Raw genomic sequence first — 12,088 nt, 5'->3', positions numbered from 1 at the left:
AACATGAGGAATAAAGATAGTAAGGAAGACTAAGGAATTCCTTTCTTGCTTTGTTTTGCTATACACTGCTGAGATAAACTAGGATAGGTATGCGAGTGACTGGTCATCACTGCCAGCCTCATCCCCTCTTTTGGGAGCAGTTAAAGACAGAGGACTAACTAATATAACCTGTGGCTCACATCTTTAAAGTGCACCTACAAACTGCTGTATCACAGAGACCAAATGGTTCAGATGTTAAACTGCCTGTCTCTTTTCAGACTAAAACTGTCCTTTTGAAAAACAGCTCTGGCTGAATGCGTATATCCCTTTCCTGGGCCCTATCTCTAATAAAATGAGCCAAAACCCAAATCTGGTATGTAACTACATGGCTACAGCCCATCTTTAAGTTGCATCCAGCTACTGTCAGATACATTCCCCATTAACCTCCTATATTCCTTTTGCAATCACAATCCAAATATCAAACACTTTCTGGCAAGCTGCAGAATAGTTTGCAAGATGTAGCTGATGCAGAAATCACAGAATCACAGAATTGTAGGTGTTGGAAAGAAACTCTAGAGATCACCGAGACCAACCCCCTGTTAAAGCAGTTCCCTACGGTAGGTCATGCAGGAAAGCATCCAGACGGGTTGCAAATATCTCCAGAGAAGGAGACTCCACAACCTCTCTGGGCAGTCTGCTCCAGTGCAATGATATCCAAGTCACTCATCTTTGGATACACATAACGTCTTTCTGAATTATCTGAGTGTCTTTTTTGCTGTCATTACAGTGCAGAACCTTTACTACGGGAACTATGAGTTTGCTGGATGTTGGTGTTTGGGAAAAAACACGCGATGTCTTCAACTGGTTTCCAGAAAAAAGGCAACGCTGAGCTCTGGACCAGGCTCTCCAGCTCACTAGGGCCCCCTCCCCATGCACAAGTACAGAAAATACTCTAAATGAAGACGGCAAACAAGGAATTCCTGTTGTATTGGTACTCCACAAGGAAGTCGTTGAGATGGCAATGGAAAGGAAAGGACAGAGCATGAGAGAACAAGAAGAGCACTTGATTCTCTCAGCCATCAGGGAAGTGCTGGAAATCAGTGCTGCTTTTGTAATATGAAAGCAGTGTCTGTGAAAGAAAGGGGTAAAGACCATTAAACCAAAGGTCTACAAAGAAGACTGGACCTCAGAGAGCATGGGACATGTGGGTGAGTCTGCACAAGATCTGCAACAGTGATAGTGTCAGACCAATAATGGCAAACACTTCCAGTTTTTACGCTTTCATTAAGCACCTGTAGGACGGCTGGGAAACATATCTCTAAATACCAGTGCAAGAAATAGTCATGGCTAATGCAAGTAATACTGTTACAAGGAATTCTTCTTGCCTTGAAAAGAACCGTGGAGATCTCCTGCACTTTTAAGACAATATTTTCTTCAGAAAAAAGTTTGTTTCATTGAGGACAGTGCACAGCAAGCTCACTACCTTGGACTTCAGGAGAGCAGACTTTGGCCTCTTCAGGGATCTGCTTGATAGTGTTCCAAGAGATAAAGCCCTGGAGGTAAGAAAGGCCCAAGTACAAAAAGGAAGCCTACGGAGGGTGGAAGCAAGGACAGGTAGCCTGGGAGGAATACACAGAAATTCTGTGAGCAGCCAGAGATCAGGTTGGGAAAACTAAAGCACTGATAGGATTAAATCTGGCCAGGACATCAAGGACAACAGAAAGGCTTCCGTAAGTTCATCAGTGATAAAAAGGAAGAAAAGAAAAAATGTGGGCCTTCTCCAGAAGGAAAGAGGAGACCTGGTTATCCGAGATTCAGAGAAGGCTGAGGTACTCATCAACTTTTTGCCTCAGTCTTCATCAGCAGGTGCCCTTGCCTCACTGTCCATGTCACAGAAAGCAAAGGCAAGGGACTGGAAAAATGAAGAACTGACCACTACAGAAGAACAGATTCTAGATCATCTAAGGAACCTGAAGTTGCACAAGCCCAAGGGACTGGATGAGATGAATCCACAGGTCCTGAGAGAACTGGCAGATGAAATTGCTGAGCCACTATCCATCATATCTGAGAAGTCATGTCACTCTGGCAAAGTTCCTTCTGGAAAAGGGGAAGTATAATGTTGATTTTTAAAAAGGGAAAAAATGGAAGACACAGGGAGCTAGAGGCCAGTTGGTCTCACATCTCTGGCTGGCAAGATCATAGAGCATATCCTCCTGGAAACTATGCTAAGCAAAACAGAGGACAGAGAGGTGACAGGTGAAAGCCAGCTTCGCTTCATTAAGTACAAGTAGTGCCTGACAAATTTGGTGGCCTTCTACAATAGGGCTACAGTGTTGGCAGCGAAGAGAAGAGCAACTAATGTAATCTACTTGGACTTGTACAAAGCATTTTACACAGTCCTGCATGTCATTCTTGTCTCTAAATTGGAGATTTTGGTTAGACATTAGGAGGTAATTATTTATTCAGAGGGCACTGAGGCACTGGCACAGGCTGCCCAGAGAAGCTATAGATGCCCCATCCTTGGAGGTGCTCACGATCGGGTTGGATGGGGTCCTGGGCAGCCTGAGCTGGTGGGAGGCAGCCCTGCCCATGGCAGGGGATTGGGGCTGGGTGGGCTTTGAGGTCCCTTCCAACCCAAATCATTCTGTTATCCTATGACTTCTTATCATTGAGCTGTTTTGAAGTTGGTCACCAAGATCCCAACTCCTAGCACTGCTGAGACTCCACTGCAGGTCAGCCATTTGCTCACAAACTACGAGATCACTTGGGGAACGTGGGATTTTTCATTCCAAATGGATTTTCAACACAGACATGATGTCAGGACAAGGCAGGGCCGTGCTATTGAACAGCTCTTTTCATGCATGATAGCAGATTGTGCAATTATATAGTGCACAACCCTACATAATGATACCTCTCCCTCAAACAAAGTTATCTTCTCCTGATCTGCTTAGCTAGAAAGTGGCACATGCTTCCTGTTCTTCTGCTGAGCACACAAACCCTTCACTTATGGCTGAAGCTGAACACCAAATATATTAAGCTTCCCTACAAGAAGCTGGAAGCTCTACACAACTCTTATTTGTTAGATATTGCCCAACTTAACGGACACTTGTTTTCCAGTAACATGCTTCTGTGTCCATCCTTGAGCCAAAGCCATATATCAGTCTGATCACAAGGAATGAGAGTCTCACCAGTTTTCATCTTCTCTCTATCACCTACTGAAATCAGAAACCATTTAAACGTAGCTAGTGCTGGACAAATCTTTGGTCAGAACTCACCATGCCCCTGTAAGGCTGGTAAATGTCAGTGTCCCTATTTTTCTGAGATTTTTTCAAGACTTGCCCAAAGTTCACCTTCTCTTCAGAGCCCTCAGAAAATTGGGGAATGCATTTTGCTGGGAAACTACAAACAACACAGAAAGAAAAGAGAGAGAGAAAAACATGAAGCATGAAGAAGGAGGGAAATTTGGGAAGTATGCAAGTAACAGGAGGAGGTGAAGGCAGGGTTGGATTATGCTGAGACTCAAGTGGAAGATAAATGGTTACGGGAAATATGTTTTTAATTTAAAGGATGGAACAAAACTAGACAATGAATAAAGATAAGCAGAGCAAAAGTGGAATGTCTTTCAATATCTCTCTAACTTAAATGCAGTTCTGTTCTGAAAATTACTGTTATAAGAGGACCTGGGGAATTACAGTCCAGTCAGTTTAACTGTGATACCTAGAAAGATACTGGAGCCATTTATGAAACAATCAATTCATGTATAGCTAAAGGACGATAATGTGATAAGAAACAATCAGCAGGGAATTTTGAAGAACAAACACCATCAAACTGGGCTGATTTCCTTCTCTGACTAATAGGCCTGGTGGATGGGAAGGAAACAGTAGATATAAAGTACACTGATTTTAGTGAGCATTTTGGAAATATCTAGACCACAAACTCCCAGAGAAGCAAGCAGATGAAGTGACTACACAGAGGTGCACATGTTGAAGTACCATAATCAAGGGTAATTATGAGGGCTTCACTTTTCCAACTGGGAGGACCATGTCCCTGAAGTTTTGGCTCTAGGGCTGCTCAGCATTTCCATGAAAGATCTGGACACAGAACAGAGGACAAAACTTAAAGGACGGCAGCTGGGCTGGGAGGTTGCCATCTCTATGAAGGTGGGGGGCTGAGGGGTCAGAATTTGACATGAACACTAGACACTGCAGAGCTGGCCTACCTTCTGGAGAGGTGATGTATCAAGATATAATTCAGAAACGGTGAGAGCATAGACACCTAACTGTACTGGTCCAAAGGAGTTGGCCTAGATGACCTTTAAGGGTTCATTCCAACTCAAATGCTTCTATGATTGATAACCATTTTAATAGCAGCGCAGCCTAGAAAGAGCTGGAGTGGGACTGAATATGAGGCTGTTAAGCCAGATTCCCACAGAAAAAAAAAAAAAACAACAAATCTCAAATGTAAGGGGAGTTTTGTGTACAAGACAAAGGAAGCGATTATTCAATACCGCTGAGCTCTCAGCAGGTACAGTGTGTCCAGTTCCAAGCACTACATTTTACAGAAGATGTAAACAAATTGGAGAGAGTTCAAAAAAAACAACAAAATGATAAGAGATGTAAAAAAAAAAAAAAAAAAAAAAAGACTTATAAGGAATGGGTAAAAGAACAAGGTTCATTTTCTCTAGGAAAGGAACAACAGGAGGGGAAGCATGATAACAGTCTTCCAGCACATAAACATTTGTTATAATGGGTGGAGAGACTAAGCAGTTGTCCTCCACATTCGTCAGAAGCAGAAGAAGAAATAACCAGCTAATTTGCAATAAAGATGATATAGCTAAACATTAGAGAAACACTTTGCAACGGTAAGAATAGCAAAGCACTGCAGCACACTGCTTGGGGAAGCTGTAGAATCACAGGAGGTTTTTATGAAGAGGTAAACAAACATCTGTTAAGGATGATCTTATCTCATAAGCAGTTGGGGAGGCTTTCTGAGGTCTTTGGCCCTACAGTTTTATGATTTCTCGGCCCTCGTCTCAGAGGAATAATCTCAGTAAATAGAAAGCATCTTGCCATGAACCCTGAAAACTCAGCGTGGACATCCCAAGTTGCCTACAGCACCCAGTGCAATGCGGAGCTGGACAGATAGCAGCTCAGATCTGGAAGCAAGCGTGCTGTGTCAGCAATGTGTTCCACTAGAGCTAATTACCTTCTCTCTGGGGGGGGGCTAATTAGCAGCGGAAATGTGAGGCACACCGGTGCCGTGCCACTACCCATGCTGGGGGTAGCTCACACCAAGCAGCAGAGGCATTTCCATGCTGTGCTGCCTGTCCTGCAAGGAGGGCTGTGCTCGAGGAAGCTTTGAGACGGTGGGTGCTTTGTTCTTTCACTTCAGGAACTAGGAATGGCTCTGAACACACCGTGGATTTAGAGCTGTGCGCTCCCTGTAACCTCATTTCAACCAATTTGTTCTCCTGCTATAGCAACTGTAAGATTAAACGCCATGCCTTATTTAGGGCGTTTCATCTGGACATTGATGCTAAGCATGAAAAACAGGGTGTGTGTGACCCGTGGCACTCCCAGCAAGAACCTCTTTTTTTCCACACAGTTTAGCGCTGACCTTTTCCAGAGACGCTGATTGTATCTGAGGGCAGGAGCAATAGGAGCCACCCACCTCGTCCCGGTACAATTGGTGGAGTGGCATCAGCAAAGCAAAAATAGCCAGCAGCCTCTGCCAGGCAGCCTCTCGGGCTGCTGCAGCCACTAGCGGGCAGTGTGTTCTCACTCAGGCACTGTAAGGCACCGGGGAGACCGAGGGATGCGAAGAACACAAGAGAGAAGGCACAAGGCGTCTGTTACGCTGTGCATGCACCCTGCCCTTTCTCCTTCCTCATTTCTTAGACTTTGTCTGCACATGCAAAACTAACGCAAAGCAAACACAGAGAAGGTGCGATGATGCAATAATATCTTGTCCCGAATACTGTTTTTATGCTACTTTGTTCATGGTTAAACAGATGGAGTAAAGCTGATGTGAAGATGACTCTTGCAATATCGATTTTACCTATGGAAACACTGTCAATTTAGTTGAAAAAGCAAGAGTATAGTCTGCATTTGCCAACGCAGTCTGTATTTTATCTTGAATTTGTATCCCTCATCCAGCAAATGTTTGTCATGTACACCAGCCGACCTGCGTGACTTCCCCTTTAATAACAGCACAGTTAATAGTAAGATCTGAACTAAGTTTACAAAAAACCTGCAAGGCAAAGGAGATAAGCGATCACTTGTTACAGGTAAGAGTACCTCAGCAGCAGCACAAACATGGCTAAGAAGAGAAGAATCTTGGATGCGTGATTTCACAGCTTGGCATGACTTCCTTTAAAACCTGACTGAGCTTTACAGACCTTTACAACAGTGCTTTGCTTAGAAATTCAAAGTTCTCACCCCAAAGCAGATGTTATTTCTGAATAAGTGTACTGGGACAACTTTGTAAGCAAGGTGTAGAAACATTACAAAGCCATCATACACAAAATGGTTGGACTAGATGATCTTAGTAGTCTTTTCCAATATTAATGATTCTATGATCCTATGAAAATGCCTTTCCTGGGTCCTCACGTATCCTTTTACCTGTCCCCTTTCCTGGCTGCTGTCTACAACCTGCCACCTGATGTAGAGATGGCGCATCAGCTGGAAGACACTCCTGAGAAGAGCTGAGAATACAAGCAAGCTGCATACTTAGGTGGTCCCTGGACTCAATTTTCTCTACCTATATATTCTAGGTTATGTCCCTTCCACCGCCGTTGAGATCCTCCTCAGAGAGATGGACTAATTGCTGTCCAGAGTTGCGAGGTACCAGGCCTATCAGGGAACACGTTGCTTACAACCAATCTGAACTATGTAAAGTGGATCCAAGGAATGGAGTGACACACACCTGACAATACTTCTGGTAGTAATTAATTGCTCAAGGTCTGCCAGTAAAAGAGAAGCTAATAATATTTCCCAACCTCCTGAGAGGATCTTTGTGTGTTTGTCTAAAAAGCTTCGATAAGACAATCTCTTAACATTCTCAGGCACAAGATGCTGGAAGGGACCAAGCTTCTGAAGGATGTGAACAAGTGAGCATGTCTGGAAACATTCTGTGTTCCCTCCCGGTCCACAAGGATTGTGGCCCTCCAGCTTCTGCAGGGAGCTTGTTCCCTGCTCCTTTATCCCATCTTCTGAGCTCTTCTAACACCAAGGCCTGCCTCACTAAGTGGTTGGCTCAGGGCTCTTGGGAGCGTTGTCACCACCCACTCTACGCCTTTATCTCCCTGCCTTCATTTCCACACCACAGAACGAGGTGGTGGAGGTGCATACAAGGTGTGGAGGTGGCTTGGGACGGGACAACATTGGGAATGGCAGAACAGATTGCTATCCCTGTGCTCCCAGTCCTGAGAGATGCGCATACCTGCCGTGCACTCTGGCTGACCTCAGCTTCCCATTTCCCACAGCAGAGCATGTTCCCAGCCTCTCTGGGGAGGACATCCGTGGGGACGGTTCCTGTTTCCCTGCCCTTTCAGTCACTTGCCTTCCTGAACCCGATATGATTGTTTCTTTGGGCACAGCATAAAGATGCCAGCAAGGAACGGAAACCTCTCATGCCTCAGCAATTTATTAAGAAGAAAAGGAGGTTATTGAACTTGGAAGCTGTCAAGCCAGCCGTTCTCTTTTCCTGATCAAGAAGATAACCTGCTCATCCAGATAAATCATCCATCCAAAGGTCTTGGGCATCCCTGAGACAACTTGGCCTCAAACTAACAAGCAGGGAGGTGGAAGGAGGCAGGAACTGTTTGTGTACAGACCTGCCAGAAAATCCAGATGCTAGGGCTGAAAGGCTTCCCGTTTGAAAAGACTAATTTGTTCATAATTAGCAGAAAAGTACAATTGCTTAAAGTCCTGTTACTTCCCAGTGAAAATATTAACAGAAATATGGCCTAAGCATGAACAGGATCCTTCTGCTAAAAGCATTAAGACTCATTGGGTGTCCTCCATCCTGGGTCACACCTGGCTACTGCTGTGATGAGTCTCACTTTAGAACTACCACCAACATTTCCACATGCCCAGCATGAGGAGGACTCATTTTTGTCTAATTGATGAACACTGACACAATGAATGCAGCAATTACCACAGAGCATTCTTCAGCAAAATTCAGGTGTGTACTTTCACAGTTTCTATCTTCCCAGTCCCTGAAGCTCTGAAGAGGGCATCAGCTGTTATATGTTGGCCACCCTACCCCAGCCCAGGGAGCAGCAGGTCTGGCTTTAATCCCTCTGCTGCACATTAGCTCTATGGGGCAGTACTGGCTGTATCGGGTTGTGGCCCCACCTCTTCCATTCAAAAGCATGTTCACCTTTACAAAAGCACAATACAGAAGTTGAGTCCATTCTAATACATCCTCTTTAGTTGCATACAATTGTGGCATCTCTTTCCATCTTATATTCAGTGAGGCTTTGTCTGCCCAAAAGATTCCAGCTATAAGAAATTGGAAAAGATGCCAGGATGGCTCAGATGACTCAGTGTTATAACCGATGCCTGCAGCCCTAACAAAGATTGAGTGATCAGAAGTGGGCTAGAAAAAGAAATGGTATTGCCTGCTCTGTTGCTTGTGACTTTGAATTCTGATTTCCTAATTAACAATACCGAATATTTGTGAATTCATATCCTGGTAATTGAATCAATGACTTGGGTCTGTGACAGACAACTCAGCAACACTGGAATATGGGACCACTGGTTATTTGAGCACTACCTGGAGAAAAAACAAGCCTCAGTTATCACTTAGTTTGACTCGTGCTGATGTTGCTGACTCAAAAACAGCCTCAGAGATTTTTAAATGCTTTAAGAAGTTCCCTGATTTAAGAAAATCTTAAATCCAAAATGACCAAAACTTGTATTTCACTTCACCCAGGGGGTAAAGTACTGGTAGAGATGAGAGACTGGTAGTAGGTTTACTGGTCAATGCCATTGTTAAAGGAAAGAAAAAATGTCCAGAAAGTTAAGGCAATGCCTTAAGAGGCACTATGCTTTTAAGAGGCTCGTTTCCTGGCCACAATGGGAATTCCAGTATTTAAAGAAGAAAACATGAATAATGATTGAGAACTGATTAAAAACATTTTACTAGTCCCCAAAAATACACAATCCACAGTAAAGAAAGAACAGTGTAACAATTAAAGAAAATAACACAACCAGATTTAAAAGTGGGAGTAGGTTTAAAATAAGTAGAACACATAACAAAAAAACAGAAGAGAAGCTGAATATAAACCAGAAAATGGGAACTAGAAAAAAACTGATGATGGAGGTAAAATGGGGGAAAAAACACTGACAAAGCTTTTTTTTTCTTTTAAAGTAAATTAAGAATAAAATGAGTCCTAATCGTGGTATTGATTCTTTATCAGATGGAAATGTTAGATTGCTCAATAATAATGCAGACAAGACAGATGAAATCAATAAAAACTTCTGTTCTACTGCCAGGAAAAGAGTCAATGAAGATGACATGGTTGATGACATGTCTATTCCAATATCATCTCAGAAGAATTCGATACCATCTACTGAAATCAGGTATTTCACAGTCAGCAGGACAGGATACTTTGCACTGAAACTCTCCTTATTAAAAAAAAAAAAACAACAACAACAACAACAAACCACCAACCACTGAACAGGAGTTCTATGCTCTGTGTCAATTTTGCTATACCTCTTGGTGCAATGGAGGAGGAAGAGCCTGCAATGTGGCATTTTGTTAAGACTATGTAAAAAGGCGTAACTGTGATACATCTGTGTCATAACTTATTCACAGATAACAACAAACCTGTGATACGATCTCAGTTTTGAACTAAATTATGAAATGACCAACGTAGAACACAGGCAATAAAGATAAAAAGGAAGGAAATCTAAGCAGGGACACTCACCCCTGGGTGTACAGAAAATTCACCCCATTCGACTGTGCTGATATTTTTCTCTAAGGAAACTGCTTATATCATTGTTAAATATAGAAAAACTGGTGCAGTATACTTAAGATCCTGGAAGGCAGTTTCCCTTCTATCACATGGCAGTTAGATTTAAGAACTTGCTTGACATAAGATAATAGTCATTAAGTAGACTATAAATGGCTTATCAGACTGGTCCCAAAATACAATTAAGAATGAGAAGTAATTAAGTTTAACTATGTTTGTACCAAGATCCTGGAGGGTTTTGTCTTTGGCCTCACAATATTTTTAGTCCACAATCTGGAAGAAAACAGTTGGATTTGCAAAATGGTTAAGAAGTCCAGGAGACATCTGAAACATGAAAAAGGGAGCAGCTGATCTAGTGCACCCTGCATGGTACAGTGAGCTGGGAACACAGCTTTGCTTTAGCACAAAGAAGGTCATGTCTCGCACATCCACAAGATTAGCTGTAGCTCTGCTGCCAGAAGCTTTGTCCAGGGAAGAAGTGACTCTGCAGTGGACCCTGAGCTCAGAGCAGCTGAGGAGCTGCATATAAGCTTGCAGTGCAACACTGCTTGAAAGGGCTAATGCGATCCCTGGATGTACATGTAGAGACAAGGTACGTACGTATAGTGCCTCAGTCCTGAGGTATATTCTCCAGTTTTCATGATTGTCCTCTACTGTCAAAATCTCACCATTATCTCTTCTCCATGATTCTTAATTCATCAAACTAGAAGGAAAAAGAAAAAAAAAAAAAGAGTGCTTATTTTCCAGTTCAAAAGTCATCTTGCTTTAACTACCTGCTGGTTTGAATGAAGAACATACCTCCCAGGACTGTCTTCTCACCTAGAACTGATTGTTTGAGATCTGAGGCCTACCCATCTTTAGTCCTTCTGCCAAAAATAATGCACTGTCTATGAGGAAGCTCAGGACACAGAGTCATGAGTGGTGTCACGACTCATCATCCTGCAGATTTTTGCTCACACATTTCAAAAGCTGATCTTGTCTGTGAGCATGTCTCATCTATCAGTTCTGGAAAGATAGCACCTATCTTTGTCTTTGCTAGCAATACAAGGCAAGCAGTCTGAAGAACACAAGATGATGTGAGAAGCAAATGGGAAGTGAGAAGACCAGAATTACTGAAAAGCAGAATGAGAATAGCCTCAGCAAAAAAAAAAAAAAAAAAAAAAAACATAAACATGCCACCTGAGCACAACACACATATCAAAGACAGCTCAGAGACAACTTGAATGTAAACCATATCTCCTTCAAGCTTAAAAAAGAAGATTCCCCACAAAACACCTAGGTGCGTTTGTATCAAAGGGTATAAGGTATGAGCACCTGAGCTGCCCATAGCAGACTTGCATCTGTCCAGCACAAAGATGCAGCAACCTCCTGTCTGTTATTGGAGTACAAACTCCAGTATCAATGAGCTGTCAGTAAACCCAAAGATGGCCATACAGAGACTTATGAGCAGGCAGGCACTGATCCTGTTCCTAAAACAGGCACACATACAGAACAATACTCATGCAAATTGTCTTGGATGCGATTTGCTGTATACATTTTCATGCCTGTTGAGAGCCACACGATTCTCCTGCAAGTAGATTTTAACTTATAGTTGGGAATTAACACTGGAGTTAACAGGTCTCCTCGATGCCAAAGACTTTAGTCGCTGATGAATCTCAGATGACAGACGTTGGAACCACTTCATTTCCTGCAAACTAGTTCAGCGCTGTTGCACTCTGAGTGTATTGCCTATTAAGCCAAAGCATGGAAAACCTGGAATTATCCTAGAAACATCTGTCCTGGGAAAAGTAAAGGCTGCCAAGGAATTAAGGGTGTTGATTTCTGGTCTTCTTTTCAAGAAAGCATGCAGAGAGCACAATCCTGAACAGAAAAGAAGAAAAAAAAAAAAAAAGGCAAACAAGGAGAGTCTTATTCATGAAACAACTGACCCAAAAAAGTAACACAGACTTTCTCCTAGCACAGGGAGGAGGCTCAGACTGCAAGTTCTAGAGGCAGCACTGACCGCAGAGAGAACAGCCTCACAATGAGAAGATAAAATTCCCACAGATTGCCATGTAAGGAGAGCTGTGAAAATGCCAAGTGCTTCTGATGATTTCTCTTTAAGGCAAGATATTTACCAGTGACAAAAGT

General features: G+C 42.9%; 1 protein-coding gene across 8 annotated transcripts in view; it reads right to left on the bottom strand.

Annotated features, from left to right (window-relative positions):
• Positions 1–12,088, bottom strand: part of GJA8 (gap junction protein alpha 8) — a 51,142-nt gene that overhangs the window by 13,442 nt on the left and 25,612 nt on the right. For 6 of the 8 annotated variants that reach the window (XM_021402576.1, XM_021402568.1, XM_021402551.1 and 3 more), the window contains one exon: positions 10,559–10,661. The exons of the other annotated variants lie outside the window; for them this stretch is intronic. The gene's annotated coding sequence lies outside the window, so the exon portion shown is untranslated. The remainder of the gene's footprint in view (positions 1–10,558; positions 10,662–12,088) is intronic. 8 annotated transcript variants of the gene reach the window in all.

This window comes from Numida meleagris, chromosome 1 (genome assembly GCF_002078875.1).
Source record: "Numida meleagris isolate 19003 breed g44 Domestic line chromosome 1, NumMel1.0, whole genome shotgun sequence".
In the NCBI taxonomy this organism is placed as follows: Eukaryota; Metazoa; Chordata; class Aves; order Galliformes; family Numididae; genus Numida; species Numida meleagris.
The sequence above is the reverse complement of the archived record's forward strand: the minus strand, read 5'-3'. Positions and strand labels throughout refer to the sequence as shown.